Below are 18,873 nucleotides of genomic sequence, written 5' to 3'. Positions count from 1 at the left end.
GGGTTTCCAGGATTCTCTTCTCTTTTCAAGTAACACTCAGAGTTCTGGCTAACCCCACTGGCCTGCAACTTAGATTTATGGCTCAATTTCAATTTATGCCCTTTTTGTTCTGGAGAGTTACTGAAAGCCCAAGTGTGATCTTTTGATTATGATTGTCTCCCTCTTTTTATTTATTTATTTTTTGTTTTTTTTTGTTTTTTTGCAAGGCAATGGGGCTAAGTGACTTGCCCACAGTCACACAGATAGGTAATTGTTAAATGTGTGATGCCAGATTTGATCTTCAGGTCCTCCAGACTCCAGGTCTGGTGCTCTATCCCCTGCACCATCTAACTGCCCCATAATTGTCTCTCTCAAGACTTCTGCTTGCTGACAAATGTCAGTTAAAAATCTGTGAACATTTCTTTTATTTCCTTTGAATTTTCATTTATTTATGGCAATGGGGTTAAGTGACTTGCCCAGGATCACAGAGTTCTGTGAGCATTTCAATCCACATACTTCCATTTATTATCATATAGGTCTATCTAAAAGAATATCTCGTGCCTTTGAAAAATTATGAGATACACATCGATATAGATATTTTATATGAAACACCAAGTAAGAAGAAGTATGATTTTCAGGGAGAACAAACGTGGGATTGAAAATGCTCCACTCAGTGGCATACAGTTCAGGTTGTCTTCTCAAGCTTCACATTGACGTCGTTGTTGGATTGGAGTGCCCTTGGTTGCTCTCATCCACTTTCAGAATAGTCGTCAGAAGACTCTGAGGATAATATGGCAGAATATGAAAGAAGCCAGAGGTCCTTTCTGGACCCAGACTACCCACTATTCCAACTCTCCTCCAGAAAGCAAAACAAAGATGGGTTATCCATGGTCTTCTAATGGCAAATGTATAATTGCCTAAAAGATTATTGTATGATGATGTGACAAAAGGCCAGTGATCACTCAGTGGTCAGAGGAAGAGCCACAAGGATACTCTCAGAGTCTGTCTTAAGAAATTTGAAACTGCTTTTCCGATATGGCAGACAAAGGTCTGCCCATTATGAGATGCCCTCACCCAAGAAGGGGCCCTGCTGTATGAACAAAGTACAAAGTACAATGGCAGCAGCTCAAAGGAAACCAGCTATGGGCCTAATGAGAGAACCCACCCCTAATGTGAAGATGGACTGCTTGTGCATGACCTGTGGAGTAGCATTCCAAGCACCTTGGGCCAATCTGCCACTATTGGCACACTGTAAGTTTTCTTGAACCTCCTGATGTCATTTTGGCCGTCTTGGACAATAAAGGATCAGTCTCAGCCAATGACTGGTTGTCATTTATCGGGAGATCATTCACTGGGCAGTTTCTCTGTGTCTAAATTTCCTTTCATAAAACATGACATCTTCTTGATGGATTTGTGATCTGATCCAGTTATTCTTGAGAAAATTCTGGAACGATTCCCAAAGAGCAATAAAAATTGATCATAGTCTTTGACCCTGCACATGCAATACTAGGCCTAAAACCCAAAGAAATCATGAAATATGGGAAAGGTATGAAAATTCACAAATATTTATTGCAGCTCTTTTTGGGGTGATTATCATTTGGAAATGGAGGAGATGCCCATCAGTTGGGAATTGGAGGGAAACAATATGCTATTTGCATATTATAGAGTGTTATGGTTCTGTAAGAAATCATTAGTGTTCTGGCTTTAGAGAAGCATGGAAAGCATTACATGAACTGATGCTGAAGGAAGGGAGCAGAACCAAGAAAACTTAGTACACATTTGCAATAACATGAGTTGGTCAACCTTGATGAATGCAGCTCCCTCAGAAGTACAAAGATCTAGGATGATAACTCTTAGAACACTATCATGGACAAGGATATTCACATGCAGGGGAAGTTAAAAATCCCTATGGAATCTGAATGTATAGTCTGTATAGTTTTTTAAAAGCTTCTCTTATGTTTTCTCTTATCTCATGGTTTTCGTTCTTTCCTATCTGACTTAGGAATGCCAAGAATAAATGAAGAAAATGGGACATGTTGATAAAGGAGAAGCAGTTCCCAGTCTTTGGCTCAAGGGGTGAAATATGGGAAAGGTATGAAAATTCACAAATATTTATTGCAGCTCTTTTTGGGGTGATTATCATTTGGAAAAGGAGGAGATGCCATCAGTTGGGAATTGGAGGGAAACAATATGCTATTTGCATATTATAGAGTGTTATGGTTCTGTAAGAAATCATTAGTGTTCTGGCTTTAGAGAAGCATGGAAAGCATTACATGAACTGATGCTGAAGGAAGGGAGGCAGAACCAAGAAAACTTAGTACACATTTGCAATAACATGAGTTGGTCAACCTTGATGAATGCAGCTCCCCTCAGAAGTACAAAGATCTAGGATGATAACTCTTAGAACACTATCATGGACAAGGATATTCACATGCAGGGGAAGTTAAAAATCCCTATGGAATCTGAATGTATAGTCTGTATAGTTTTTAAAAGCTTCTCTTATGTTTTCTCTTATCTCATGGTTTTCGTTCTTTCCTATCTGTCCTAATTTCTTTTTGCCATGATGAGTAATATGTTAACCTGCTGATGCAAATTTTTGTGAGACTTTCACCAGACTATTTCAAAGTCAGGGGAGATGGAAGGGAAGGGCAGGTGATAGAAAATTGTGTAACTTTTCCATTTGTAATTGGATGAATGTTGAAAACCTGCCACCATGTGTAATTGAACACTTCCAATAAAAAAGCAATGAAAAAAAACCACAATGTGCTGACCAACATGGAGGCATATTTTACATGATTCCAGAAGCATAATCTTTATTGGATTCCTTGCTGTCGTGAGAAGGATTGAGCGAAAGGAGGAAGGTTCAAACATGTAGAATTCAAAATGTGGTAAAAAGTGTATGTTGAAAGCTCTCTTTCCATGTATTGGGGGAAAAGAAATAAACGATAGTTTAAAATCAAACCCAACAATATGATGTATCTGAGACACTTAAGAATGCCAAGAATAAATGAAGAAAATGGGACATATTGACAAAGGAGAAGCAGTTCCCAGTCTGTGGCTCAAGGGATGGGAGAAGCTGAAGTTATTCAGAAAGGATGTAGGAATCCTAATATGTTTAAGAGAGCAGGTGGCACTCAGTAGGCCCTTTATGAGAGGAGACTTTTATTTGTCTAAACTCTATGTGATTGATCAGCCCTCTCAGGGAGGAGGGAGTAGAAGGAGGAAGGGAACAGAGTTTTAGAAGTGAAAACTTAACGACACAAATGTTAGAAAAGATTGTTTAAAAGCATGTTGTGGTTTGGGAATGACTAAAATGCATTTAAGAAAATATTTTTCTTATAGCATCAATTTATATGATAGTCAAGCAAACATGCTTTTGTGAAACCACAAAGCATACCAAAGCAGAACTGAGGTGTTTTACACCCTATTTGAAACCACTTCTTGAAAACAATGCATTGCAATGCATATGTACATCTTCTGACTTCTTGTGGGTATATATATGGATACTCTGGTTTAGTTTAAGCATTGATTTTGAAGAGTCTCCAGTGATGAGCACCTAACTTCGCTGTGACTTCTCAGTTTTCTGATTGATCCCTTTATTAGCAAGAATCTACTGGCCGTGGAGTGACTGTTGTGTCAGTCTTCAGGATTTGACTTTCAGGTCAGAGGGCAAGAAGAAGTTTCTTAAGAGTTCTGAGTTTGCAGACACAGACCTGAGATGCATCTGCCCCAGTCTGCTCAGCTCCTGAGTGATCTTGAAGGCCCTAGGTGTACTTTATGGACCTTGGCTGTTAGCTGCTTCAGGACCTGGCCCTCCATTCCATTCTCAAGGCTTCTTTGGGGGCCAGGCCACCTCTTGGAAACTGGGAGAATTCTATGGGGTCGCTTTGACTTCCTAGGCATCCTTAGGGAGCAGGCCAGTCTTCTTGTCTTCCTGAGAACCCTTAGGATCCAGGATAGTGTTTTTGGCTCCTTGGGAGTAGTAAGGGGTGGGATGAGGCTTTTGGGCTCCTTTGGGGTAGTTCTGATAATCCCTTCTACTTTGGCTGACCAGAATTCCTTAAGGTCCAGGCCATTCTTAGGATTTCAGGGGACTCTGAGGGTTTCCAGGATTCTCTTCTCTTTTCAAGTAACACTCAGAGTTCTGGCTAACCCCACTGGCCTGCAACTTAGATTTATGGCTCAATTTCAATTTATGCCCTTTTTGTTCTGGAGAGTTACTGAAAGCCCAAGTGTGATCTTTTGATTATGATTGTCTCCCTCTTTTTATTTATTTATTTTTTGTTTTTTTTGTTTTTTTGCAAGGCAATGGGGCTAAGTGACTTGCCCACAGTCACACAGATAGGTAATTGTTAAATGTGTGATGCCAGATTTGATCTTCAGGTCCTCCAGACTCCAGGTCTGGTGCTCTATCCCCTGCACCATCTAACTGCCCCATAATTGTCTCTCTCAAGACTTCTGCTTGCTGACAAATGTCAGTTAAAAATCTGTGAACATTTCTTTTATTTCCTTTGAATTTTCATTTATTTATGGCAATGGGGTTAAGTGACTTGCCCAGGATCACAGAGTTCTGTGAGCATTTCAATCCACATACTTCCATTTATTATCATATAGGTCTATCTAAAAGAATATCTCGTGCCTTTGAAAAATTATGAGATACACATCGATATAGATATTTTATATGAAACACCAAGTAAGAAGAAGTATGATTTTCAGGGAGAACAAACGTGGGATTGAAAATGCTCCACTCAGTGGCATACAGTTCAGGTTGTCTTCTCAAGCTTCACATTGACGTCGTTGTTGGATTGGAGTGCCCTTGGTTGCTCTCATCCACTTTCAGAATAGTCGTCAGAAGACTCTGAGGATAATATGGCAGAATATGAAAGAAGCCAGAGGTCCTTTCTGGACCCAGACTACCCACTATTCCAACTCTCCTCCAGAAAGCAAAACAAAGATGGGTTATCCATGGTCTTCTAATGGCAAATGTATAATTGCCTAAAAGATTATTGTATGATGATGTGACAAAAGGCCAGTGATCACTCAGTGGTCAGAGGAAGAGCCACAAGGATACTCTCAGAGTCTGTCTTAAGAAATTTGAAACTGCTTTTCCGATATGGCAGACAAAGGTCTGCCCATTATGAGATGCCCTCACCCAAGAAGGGGCCCTGCTGTATGAACAAAGTACAAAGTACAATGGCAGCAGCTCAAAGGAAACCAGCTATGGGCCTAATGAGAGAACCCACCCCTAATGTGAAGATGGACTGCTTGTGCATGACCTGTGGAGTAGCATTCCAAGCACCTTGGGCCAATCTGCCACTATTGGCACACTGTAAGTTTTCTTGAACCTCCTGATGTCATTTTGGCCGTCTTGGACAATAAAGGATCAGTCTCAGCCAATGACTGGTTGTCATTTATTGGGAGATCATTCACTGGGCAGTTTCTCTGTGTCTAAATTTCCTTTCATAAAACATGACATCTTCTTGATGGATTTGTGATCTGATCCAGTTATTCTTGAGAAAATTCTGGAACGATTCCCAAAGAGCAATAAAATTGATCATAGTCTTTGACCCTGCACATGCAATACTAGGCCTAAAACCCAAAGAAATCATGAAATATGGGAAAGGTATGAAAATTCACAAATATTTATTGCAGCTCTTTTTGGGGTGATTATCATTTGGAAATGGAGGAGATGCCCATCAGTTGGGAATTGGAGGGAAACAATATGCTATTTGCATATTATAGAGTGTTATGGTTCTGTAAGAAATCATTAGTGTTCTGGCTTTAGAGAAGCATGGAAAGCATTACATGAACTGATGCTGAAGGAAGGGAGCAGAACCAAGAAAACTTAGTACACATTTGCAATAACATGAGTTGGTCAACCTTGATGAATGCAGCTCCCCTCAGAAGTACAAAGATCTAGGATGATAACTCTTAGAACACTATCATGGACAAGGATATTCACATGCAGGGGAAGTTAAAAATCCCTATGGAATCTGAATGTATAGTCTGTATAGTTTTTAAAAGCTTCTCTTATGTTTTCTCTTATCTCATGGTTTTCGTTCTTTCCTATCTGTCCTAATTTCTTTTTGCCATGATGAGTAATATGTTAACCTGCTGATGCAAATTTTTGTGAGACTTTCACCAGACTATTTCAAAGTCAGGGGAGATGGAAGGGAAGGGCAGGTGATAGAAAATTGTGTAACTTTTCCATTTGTAATTGGATGAATGTTGAAAACCTGCCACCATGTGTAATTGAACACTTCCAATAAAAAAGCAATGAAAAAAAACCACAATGTGCTGACCAACATGGAGGCATATTTTACATGATTCCAGAAGCATAATCTTTATTGGATTCCTCGCTGTCGTGAGAAGGATTGAGCGAAAGGAGGAAGGTTCAAACATGTAGAATTCAAAATGTGGTAAAAAGTGTATGTTGAAAGCTCTCTTTCCATGTATTGGGGGAAAAGAAATAAACGATAGTTTAAAATCAAACCCAACAATATGATGTATCTAAGACACTTAGGAATGCCAAGAATAAATGAAGAAAATGGGACATGTTGATAAAGGAGAAGCAGTTCCCAGTCTTTGGCTCAAGGGGTGGGAGAAGCTGAAGTTATTCAGAAAGGATGTAGGAATCCTAATATGTTTAAGAGAGCAGGTGGCACTCAGTAGGCACTTTATGAGAGGAGTCTTTTATTTGTCTAAACTTTATGTGATTGATTAACAATCTCAGGGAGGAGGGAGTAGAAGGAGGCAGGGAACAGAGTTTTAGAAGTGAAAACTTAACGACACAAATGTTAGAAAAGATTGTTTAAAAGCATATTGCGGTTTGGGAATGACTAAAATACATTTAAGAAAATACTTTTCTTATAGCCTCAATTTGTATGATAGTCAAGAAACATGCTTTTGTGAAACCACAAAGCATACAAAAGCAGTATTGAGGTGTTTTACACCCTATTTGAAACCACTTCTTGAAAACAATACATTGCAATGCACATGTACATCTTCTGACTTCTTGTGGGCATATATGTGGGTACTCTGGTTTAGTTTCAGCATTGGTTTTGAAGAGTCTCCAGTGGTGAGCACCTAACTTTGCTGTGACTTCTTAGTTTTCTGATCCCTTTATTAGCAAGAATCTACTGGCCGTGGAGTGACTGTTGTGTCAGTCTTCAGGATTTGACTTTCAGGTCAGAGGGCAAGAAGAAGTTTCTTAAGAGTTCTGAGTTTCCAGACACAGACCTGAGATGCATCTGCCCCAGTCTGCTCAGCTCCTGAGTGATCTTGAAGGCCCTAGGTGTACTTTATGGACCTTGGCTGTTAGCTGCTTCAGGACCTGGCCCTCCATTCCATTCTCAAGGCTTCTTTGGGGGCCAGGCCACCTCTTGGAAACTTGGAGAATTCTATGGGGTCGCTTTGACTTCCTAGGCATCCTTAGGGAGCAGGCCAGTCTTCTTGTCTTCCTGAGAACCCTTAGGATCCAGGATAGTGTTTTTGGCTCCTTGGGAGTAGTAAGGGGTGGGATGAGGCTTTTGGGCTCCTTTGGGGTAGTTCTGATAATCCCTTCTACTTTGGCTGACCAGAATTCCTTAAGGTCCAGGCCATTCTTAGGATTTCAGGGGACTCTGAGGGTTTCCAGGATTCTCTTCTCTTTTCAAGTAACACTCAGAGTTCTGGCTAACCCCACTGGCCTGCAACTTAGATTTATGGCTCAATTTCAATTTATGCCCTTTTTGTTCTGGAGAGTTACTGAAAGCCCAAGTGTGATCTTTTGATTATGATTGTCTCCCTCTTTTTATTTATTTATTTATTTATTTTTTGTTTTTTTGTTTTTTTTTTTGCAAGGCAATGGGGCTAAGTGACTTGCCCACAGTCACACAGATAGGTAATTGTTAAATGTGTGATGCCAGATTTGATCTTCAGGTCCTCCAGACTCCAGGTCTGGTGCTCTATCCCCTGCACCATCTAACTGCCCCATAATTGTCTCTCTCAAGACTTCTGCTTGCTGACAAATATCAGTTAAAAATCTGTGAACATTTCTTTTATTTCCTTTGAATTTTCATTTATTTATGGCAATGGGGTTAAGTGACTTGCCCAGGATCACAGAGTTCTGTGAGCATTTCAATCAACATACTTCCATTTATTATCATATAGGTCTATCTAAAAGAATATCTCGTGCCTTTGAAAAATTATGAGATACACATCGATATAGATATTTTATATGAAACACCAAGTAAGAAGAAGTATGATTTTCAGGGAGAACAAACGTGGGATTGAAAATGCTCCACTCAGTGGCATACAGTTCAGGTTGTCTTCTCAAGCTTCACATTGAAGTCGTTGTTGGATTGGAGTGCCCTTGGTTGCTCTCATCCACTTTCAGAATAGTCGTCAGAAGACTCTGAGGATAATATGGCAGAATATGAAAGAAGCCAGAGGTCCTTTCTGGACCCAGACTACCCACTATTCCAACTCTCCTCCAGAAAGCAAAACAAAGATGGGTTATCCATGGTCTTCTAATGGCAAATGTATAATTGCCTAAAAGATTATCGTACGATGATGTGACAAAAGGCCAGTGATCACTCAGTGGTCAGAGGAAGAGCCACAAGGATACTCTCAGAGTCTGTCTTAAGAAATTTGAAACTGCTTTTCCGATATGGCAGACAAAGGTCTGCCCATTATGAGATGCCCTCACCCAAGAAGGGGCCCTGCTGTATGAACAAAGTACAAAGTACAATGGCAGCAGCTCAAAGGAAACCAGCTATGGGCCTAATGAGAGAACCCACCCCTAATGTGAAGATGGACTGCTTGTGCATGACCTGTGGAGTAGCATTCCAAGCACCTTGGGCCAATCTGCCACTATTGGCACACTGTAAGTTTTCTTGAACCTCCTGATGTCATTTTGGCCGTCTTGGACAATAAAGGATCAGTCTCAGCCAATGACTGGTTGTCATTTATTGGGAGATAATTCACTGGGCAGTTTCTCTGTGTCTAAATTTCCTTTCATAAAACATGACATCTTCTTGATGGATTTGTGATCTGATCCAGTTATTCTTGAGAAAATTCTGGAACGATTCCCAAAGAGCAATAAAATTGATCATAGTCTTTGACCCTGCACATGCAATACTAGGCCTAAAACCCAAAGAAATCATGAAATATGGGAAAGGTATGAAAATTCACAAATATTTATTGCAGCTCTTTTTGGGGTGATTATCATTTGGAAATGGAGGAGATGCCCATCAGTTGGGAATTGGAGGGAAACAATATGCTATTTGCATATTATAGAGTGTTATGGTTCTGTAAGAAATCATTAGTGTTCTGGCTTTAGAGAAGCATGGAAAGCATTACATGAACTGATGCTGAAGGAAGGGAGCAGAACCAAGAAAACTTAGTACACATTTGCAATAACATGAGTTGGTCAACCTTGATGAATGCAGCTCCCCTCAGAAGTACAAAGATCTAGGATGATAACTCTTAGAACACTATCATGGACAAGGATATTCACATGCAGGGGAAGTTAAAAATCCCTATGGAATCTGAATGTATAGTCTGTATAGTTTTTAAAAGCTTCTCTTATGTTTTCTCTTATCTCATGGTTTTCGTTCTTTCCTATCTGTCCTAATTTCTTTTTGCCATGATGAGTAATATGTTAACCTGCTGATGCAAATTTTTGTGAGACTTTCACCAGACTATTTCAAAGTCAGGGGAGATGGAAGGGAAGGGCAGGTGATAGAAAATTGTGTAACTTTTCCATTTGTAATTGGATGAATGTTGAAAACCTGCCACCATGTGTAATTGAACACTTCCAATAAAAAAGCAATGAAAAAAAACCACAATGTGCTGACCAACATGGAGGCATATTTTACATGATTCCAGAAGCATAATCTTTATTGGATTCCTTGCTGTCGTGAGAAGGATTGAGCGAAAGGAGGAAGGTTCAAACATGTAGAATTCAAAATGTGGTAAAAAGTGTATGTTGAAAGCTCTCTTTCCATGTATTGGGGGAAAAGAAATAAACGATAGTTTAAAATCAAACCCAACAATATGATGTATCTAAGACACTTAGGAATGCCAAGAATAAATGAAGAAAATGGGACATGTTGATAAAGGAGAAGCAGTTCCCAGTCTTTGGCTCAAGGGGTGGGAGAAGCTGAAGTTATTCAGAAAGTATGTAGGAATCCTAATATGTTTAAGAGAGCAGGTGGCACTCAGTAGGCACTTTATGAGAGGAGTCTTTTATTTGTCTAAACTTTATGTGATTGATTAACAATCTCAGGGAGGAGGGAGTAGAAGGAGGCAGGGAACAGAGTTTTAGAAGTGAAAACTTAACGACACAAATGTTAGAAAAGATTGTTTAAAAGCATATTGCGGTTTGGGAATGACTAAAATACATTTAAGAAAATACTTTTCTTATAGCCTCAATTTGTATGATAGTCAAGAAACATGCTTTTGTGAAACCACAAAGCATACAAAAGCAGTATTGAGGTGTTTTACACCCTATTTGAAACCACTTCTTGAAAACAATACATTGCAATGCACATGTACATCTTCTGACTTCTTGTGGGCATATATGTGGGTACTCTGGTTTAGTTTCAGCATTGGTTTTGAAGAGTCTCCAGTGGTGAGCACCTAACTTTGCTGTGACTTCTTAGTTTTCTGATCCCTTTATTAGCAAGAATCTACTGGCCGTGGAGTGACTGTTGTGTCAGTCTTCAGGATTTGACTTTCAGGTCAGAGGGCAAGAAGAAGTTTCTTAAGAGTTCTGAGTTTCCAGACACAGACCTGAGATGCATCTGCCCCAGTCTGCTCAGCTCCTGAGTGATCTTGAAGGCCCTAGGTGTACTTTATGGACCTTGGCTGTTAGCTGCTTCAGGACCTGGCCCTCCATTCCATTCTCAAGGCTTCTTTGGGGGCCAGGCCACCTCTTGGAAACTGGGAGAATTCTATGGGGTCGCTTTGACTTCCTAGGCATCCTTAGGGAGCAGGCCAGTCTTCTTGTCTTCCTGAGAACCCTTAGGATCCAGGATAGTGTTTTTGGCTCCTTGGGAGTAGTAAGGGGTGGGATGAGGCTTTTGGGCTCCTTTGGGGTAGTTCTGATAATCCCTTCTACTTTGGCTGACCAGAATTCCTTAAGGTCCAGGCCATTCTTAGGATTTCAGGGGACTCTGAGGGTTTCCAGGATTCTCTTCTCTTTTCAAGTAACACTCAGAGTTCTGGCTAACCCCACTGGCCTGCAACTTAGATTTATGGCTCAATTTCAATTTATGCCCTTTTTGTTCTGGAGAGTTACTGAAAGCCCAAGTGTGATCTTTTGATTATGATTGTCTCCCTCTTTTTATTTATTTATTTATTTATTTATTTTTTTTTTTTTGCAAGGCAATGGGGCTAAGTGACTTGCCCACAGTCACACAGATAGGTAATTGTTAAATGTGTGATGGCAGATTTGATCTTCAGGTCCTCCAGACTCCAGGTCTGGTGCTCTATCCCCTGCACCATCTAACTGCCCCATAATTGTCTCTCTCAAGACTTCTGCTTGCTGACAAATATCAGTTAAAAATCTGTGAACATTTCTTTTATTTTCTTTGAATTTTCATTTATTTATGGCAATGGGGTTAAGTGACTTGCCCAGGATCACAGAGTTCTGTGAGCATTTCAATCAACATACTTCCATTTATTATCATATAGGTCTATCTAAAAGAATATCTCGTGCCTTTGAAAAATTATGAGATACACATCGATATAGATATTTTATATGAAACACCAAGTAAGAAGAAGTATGATTTTCAGGGAGAACAAACGTGGGATTGAAAATGCTCCACTCAGTGGCATACAGTTCAGGTTGTCTTCTCAAGCTTCACATTGAAGTCGTTGTTGGATTGGAGTGCCCTTGGTTGCTCTCATCCACTTTCAGAATAGTCGTCAGAAGACTCTGAGGATAATATGGCAGAATATGAAAGAAGCCAGAGGTCCTTTCTGGACCCAGACTGCCCACTATTCCAACTCTCCTCCAGAAAGCAAAACAAAGATGGGTTATCCATGGTCTTCTAATGGCAAATGTATAATTGCCTAAAAGATTATCGTACGATGATGTGACAAAAGGCCAGTGATCACTCAGTGGTCAGAGGAAGAGCCACAAGGATACTCTCAGAGTCTGTCTTAAGAAATTTGAAACTGCTTTTCCGATATGGCAGACAAAGGTCTGCCCATTATGAGATGCCCTCACCCAAGAAGGGGCCCTGCTGTATGAACAAAGTACAAAGTACAATGGCAGCAGCTCAAAGGAAACCAGCTATGGGCCTAATGAGAGAACCCACCCCTAATGTGAAGATGGACTGCTTGTGCATGACCTGTGGAGTAGCATTCCAAGCACCTTGGGCCAATCTGCCACTATTGGCACACTGTAAGTTTTCTTGAACCTCCTGATGTCATTTTGGCCGTCTTGGACAATAAAGGATCAGTCTCAGCCAATGACTGGTTGTCATTTATTGGGAGATAATTCACTGGGCAGTTTCTCTGTGTCTAAATTTCCTTTCATAAAACATGACATCTTCTTGATGGATTTGTGATCTGATCCAGTTATTCTTGAGAAAATTCTGGAACGATTCCCAAAGAGCAATAAAATTGATCATAGTCTTTGACCCTGCACATGCAATACTAGGCCTAAAACCCAAAGAAATCATGAAATATGGGAAAGGTATGAAAATTCACAAATATTTATTGCAGCTCTTTTTGGGGTGATTATCATTTGGAAATGGAGGAGATGCCCATCAGTTGGGAATTGGAGGGAAACAATATGCTATTTGCATATTATAGAGTGTTATGGTTCTGTAAGAAATCATTAGTGTTCTGGCTTTAGAGAAGCATGGAAAGCATTACATGAACTGATGCTGAAGGAAGGGAGCAGAACCAAGAAAACTTAGTACACATTTGCAATAACATGAGTTGGTCAACCTTGATGAATGCAGCTCCCCTCAGAAGTACAAAGATCTAGGATGATAACTCTTAGAACACTATCATGGACAAGGATATTCACATGCAGGGGAAGTTAAAAATCCCTATGGAATCTGAATGTATAGTCTGTATAGTTTTTAAAAGCTTCTCTTATGTTTTCTCTTATCTCATGGTTTTCGTTCTTTCCTATCTGTCCTAATTTCTTTTTGCCATGATGAGTAATATGTTAACCTGCTGATGCAAATTTTTGTGAGACTTTCACCAGACTATTTCAAAGTCAGGGGAGATGGAAGGGAAGGGCCGGTGATAGAAAATTGTGTAACTTTTCCATTTGTAATTGGATGAATGTTGAAAACCTGCCACCATGTGTAATTGAACACTTCCAATAAAAAAGCAATGAAAAAAAACCACAATGTGCTGACCAACATGGAGGCATATTTTACATGATTCCAGAAGCATAATCTTTATTGGATTCCTTGCTGTCGTGAGAAGGATTGAGCGAAAGGAGGAAGGTTCAAACATGTAGAATTCAAAATGTGGTAAAAAGTGTATGTTGAAAGCTCTCTTTCCATGTATTGGGGGAAAAGAAATAAACGATAGTTTAAAATCAAACCCAACAATATGATGTATCTAAGACACTTAGGAATGCCAAGAATAAATGAAGAAAATGGGACATGTTGATAAAGGAGAAGCAGTTCCCAGTCTTTGGCTCAAGGGGTGGGAGAAGCTGAAGTTATTCAGAAAGGATGTAGGAATCCTAATATGTTTAAGAGAGCAGGTGGCACTCAGTAGGCCCTTTATGAGAGGAGTCTTTTATTTGTCTAAACTTTATGTGATTGATTAACCCTCTCAGGGAGGAGGGAGTAGAAGGAGGCAGGGAACAGAGTTTTAGAAGTGAAAACTTAACGACACAAATGTTAGAAAAGATTGTTTAAAAGCATATTGCGGTTTGGGAATGACTAAAATACATTTAAGAAAATACTTTTCTTATAGCCTCAATTTGTATGATAGTCAAGAAACATGCTTTTGTGAAACCACAAAGCATACAAAAGCAGTATTGAGGTGTTTTACACCCTATTTGAAACCACTTCTTGAAAACAATGCATTGCAATGCACATGTACATCTTCTGACTTCTTGTGGGCATATATGTGGGTACTCTGGTTTAGTTTCAGCATTGGTTTTGAAGAGTCTCCAGTGGTGAGCACCTAACTTTGCTGTGACTTCTTAGTTTTCTGATCCCTTTATTAGCAAGAATCTACTGGCCGTGGAGTGACTGTTGTGTCAGTCTTCAGGATTTGACTTTCAGGTCAGAGGGCAAGAAGAAGTTTCTTAAGAGTTCTGAGTTTCCAGACACAGACCTGAGATGCATCTGCCCCAGTCTGCTCAGCTCCTGAGTGATCTTGATGGCCCTAGGTTTACTTTGTTGACCTTCCATTTAAGAAAATAATTTACTGCTTTCATATAGCCTCAATTTGTACTATGGTCAAGCATACATACTTTTGTGAAACCACAAAGGCAGAAGTGAGGGAATTTGTCTTGATGAGTTTCCAGTGGCGTGCGCCTAACTTCCCTGTGTCTTCTCAGTTTTCTGATCCCCTTCTTAGCAAGACTCTATTGGTTGTGTCGTGACTGTTGTGTTGGACTTTGACAGGTTTAGCCTTTCATGTCACATTGCAAGAAGAAATCTCTTAGACTTTTGAGGTTCCAGTGCCTGACCTGAGATGCTTCTAGACCATCCTACTCAGTTCCTGGGTGATCTTGATTACCCTAGGTGTTCTTTGTGGACCTTGGCTGTTAGCTGTTTCAGGTCCAGGCCTGTCCTTTCAGGCTACCTCCTATAGTTTGGGAGAATTCTGGAGAGTTAAGACAATCTGTTTGACTCCCTAGGAATCCTTAGGGAGTAGGCCAGTCTTCTTGGCTTCCTGAGAATCTTTAGGAGCCAGAACAGTGTTTTTGGCTCCTTGGGAGTACTAAGGGTTGGTACCAGACTTTTTTGGCACTATTCGCGTAGTTTTTGATCTATATTCTACTTTGGCTGACCAGAATCCCTTAAGGTCCAGGCCAGTCTTAGGATTTCAGGGTACCATGGGGGTTACCAGGATTCTCTTCAGTTTTCAGGTGACCCTCAGAGTTCTGGATAACCCCTTTGAACTTAAGCTTATATTTCTGGCTCAAATTAGATTTATGACCTTTTTGTTCTGGAGAGTTACTTATAGTCCAGGTGTAACCTTTTGATAATAGTTGTCTCTCTCAAGATTTCTGCCTACTTTCAAAAAATAATATGTTATTGTGTCTGTTTTTTCCTTTCAATTCTAATTTATTTAAGGCTATTAAGTGATTTGTCCAAGGTCACACAGGTCTGTGACCATTTCAAGAAGCATACTTATTTGTAATAACTTATAGGTCTTTCTCAATGAATATATCATGCCTTTGATCATTACAAGATATGTAGATAGATATAGACATATTATTACATGAAATGCCAAAGTAATTAGAAATATTATTTTCACTGAGCTTGGGCATGTGATTGAACATCCTCTACTCATTGGCATAAAGTTTTGGTCATCTTCACAAGCTTTTTATTGAAGCCATTGTTGGATTGGAGTGCCCCTGGCTACCCTCAACAGCTTTCAGAATTGTCTCCAGGAGACTTTGAGTAGACTGTGGCAGAATATGGTACCAGACAGAGTTCCATTCTGAACCTAGACTTCCCACCGTTCCAACTCCCCTCTAGAGAGCACAACAGAGATGGATCATCCATGTTCTTCCAATTCCAAATGTATGGTTGCCTAAGAGCTTATTATATGGTGATGTGACAGAAGGCTGGTGATTACTCAGTGGTCAGAAAAAGACCTACAAGGACACTCTCAGCATCTCTCTCTCTCTCTTTTTTTTTTTAGTTTTTTTTTTTCAAGGCAAATGAGGTTAAGTGGCTTGCCCAAGGCCACACAGCTAGGGAATTATTGTCTGAGGCCATATTTGAACTCAGGTACTCCTGACTCCAGGGCTTGTGCTCTATCCACTGCACCACCTAGCCGCCCCTCAGCATCTCTCTTAAGAACTTCGGAGCTGATTGTCTGATATCACAGATGCAGGACTGTGCAGCATGTGTTGCCCTCATCCAGGAAGTTGCCATACTCTATGAATAAGGCAGAATGGCAATAGCTCAATGGAAACCAGATATGCACATATTGAGGAAAACCCATGCCTAATGTGGAGATGGTCTACTTGTGCATAACCTGTGGAGTGGCATTCCAAAAACCTTTGGCTGATTTGCCACTGTTGGGCACACTATAACTTTTCTTGAACCTACTGATGTCTTTTTGGCATTCTTGGAGAATAAAGGATAAGTCCCAACCAATGACTGGTACAACTTATTGGGAGACAACTGACTGGGCAGTGTCTCTCTGTGTCTAAATCCCCTTTTCATAAACCATGATGTGCTTGTTGTTGGAGTTTGATATGATCCAATCATTCTGGAGAATATTCTGGAGCCAGGCCGAAAGAGCAATAAAATTGATCATACTCATTGTCTCTGTCATTGCAATACTAGTCCTAAACCCCAAAGAAATAATAAAAAATGGGAAAATGCACCCAAGTTAAAAATATTTATAGCAGCTCTTTTGGGGGTGATAATTAATTGGAAATGAAGGGGATGTCCATTATTGAGGAACAGCTGTAAAAGATATGCTGTTTGAATGTTATGAAGTACCACTTTTCTGTAAGAACTGAAGAGTGTTTGGGCTTTAGAGAAGCATGGAAAGAATTATATGAATTGATGCTGAAGCAATGTCACAGAACCAAGAAAGCTTAGTACACACTGGCAATGACATGAGTTGATCAACCTTAAAGAATGCAGCTTGCCTCAGAAGTTCAAAAATTTAGGGTAACCTTATTTTCCTATTATAGAATCATCTAGGGGATATAAAATACTCCATGGAATCTGAATGTATACTATGTTCACTTTTTAAAAACTTCTCTTATGTCTTATTTTCTTATCTCATGGTTTTCTTTCTTTCCTGTTTGTCCTCAATTTCTCTTTGGTATGATGAGTAATATGTCAATCTGCTGATACAAATATACAGGTACAACTTTTACTAGACTGTTTCCCATTGGAGGGAGGTGGGAGAGAAGGGAGATTAATAGAAAATTGTGTATCTTATACATTTGTTAACGGACTAATGTTGAAAAACTACCATGGGATGTAATTGAAAAAACAAAGTAAACCATCAATGAAAAGAAACCACAATGTGCTCATTAATATGGAGACATATTTGACATGATTGTAAAAATGTAACCTTTATTGGATTACTTTCTTTCATGGAAAGGTTTGAGTGAAGGGAGGAAGATAGAAACATGTGGAACTCAAAATGTGGTAAAGAATGGCTATTGTAGGGGGTGGCTAGGTGGCGCAGTGGATAGAGCACCGGCCCTGGAGTCAGGAGTACTTGGGTTCAAATCCGGTCTCAGACACTTAATAATTACCTAGCCGTGTGGCCTTGGGCAAGCCACTTAACCCCATTGCCTGGCAAAAAAAAAAAAAAAAAAAGAATGGCTATTGTAAGCTATCTTTACATGTATTACAGAAAAGAAATAAATGATATTTTAAAATCAAACTGAATAATATGATGTATCTGAGATCATTATAAGAAATGCCAGGACTAATTGAAGAAAAAGAGACATGATGACAAAGGAGAAGCAGTTCCCAGTCTGTGACATAGTGGTTGGCATGAGTAGGGATGAATAAAAGAGAGAATAATTTCCTGCTTTCATATTGCCTCTATTTGTGTTATCATAAACCAAACCTTCTTTTGTGAAACCAAAACAGGATACAAAGACTGCAGAGTTAGATTGGTGCTGGGGCACAGAAGTGAGATTTATCATTGACAAATGTCCTTGTTATAACGGTTATTATAGTGCACTTTCTAAGCTGTATGTGAACATCTTCGGGCTTCGTGTGGGCATATATGTGGGTGCTCTGCTTTAGTCTAAGCGCTGGTCTTGAAGAGTCTCCAGCAGCGGGCACATTAACTTCCCTGTGACTTCTCAGTTTTCTGATACCTTTATGTAGGACTCTACCAACCATGGAGTGACTTGGTATCAGACTTCAGAGACAGGATTTGACTTTCGGCAAAAAGAAGTTTATAAGACTTTTGAGTTTCCAGAGACAGACCAGAGATGCATCTGCCCCAGTCTGCTCAGTTCCTGGGTGATCTTGATAGCCCTAGGTGTACTTTGTGGACCTTGACCGTTAGCTGCTTCAGGGTTAGGCCTGTCTTGCATTGTCAGGGCTTCATTGAGGGCTAGGTCACTTCTTGGAGACTGGGAGTCAAGCCAGTTGGTTTGACACCCTAGGAATCCTTAGCGACAAGGAGAGCATTCTTGTATTCCTGGTAGTGCTTAGGGGTGAGACCAGCCCTTGTGGGATAGTCCTGGTCCTGTCTTATATTTGTGGGATAGACATCTTTGTTAGAAATCATTGTTGGGCCCTTGGTTACCCTCAACTTTTATCAGAATCGTATTATGAAGATTCTGAGGATAATGTGGCAGTGCAAGGTACCAGATAGGAAATTCAGTACTTAGAATGCCCAGCATTCAAATTCTACTCCAAAGAGTCTAACAGAGATAGGCTGGTCATGTGTTTCAGTGCCAAATATAGGGTTGCCTAAGCAATTTTTGTTTTTTCTTTTGTCTTTTTGTTTGTTTTTAACAAGGCAGTGAGGTTAAGTGACTTGCCCAAGGCCACACGGCTAGGTAATTATTAAGTGTCTGAGGTCAGATTTGAACTCAGGTCTTCCTAAATCCAGGGCTGGTGCTCTACCCACTGTGTCACCTAGCTGCCCCCAAACAATTTTTGCATGGATTAGTGACACATGGTCCATGATCATACAATGGCCAGAAGAAGGGATACAAGGAAACTCTTTAGGTCTCTCTTAAGAACTTTGGAA

This window comes from Macrotis lagotis, chromosome 3, assembly GCF_037893015.1.
Source record: "Macrotis lagotis isolate mMagLag1 chromosome 3, bilby.v1.9.chrom.fasta, whole genome shotgun sequence".
Lineage (NCBI taxonomy): Eukaryota > Metazoa > Chordata > Mammalia > Peramelemorphia > Peramelidae > Macrotis > Macrotis lagotis.
The sequence above is the reverse complement of the archived record's forward strand: the minus strand, read 5'-3'. Positions refer to the sequence as shown.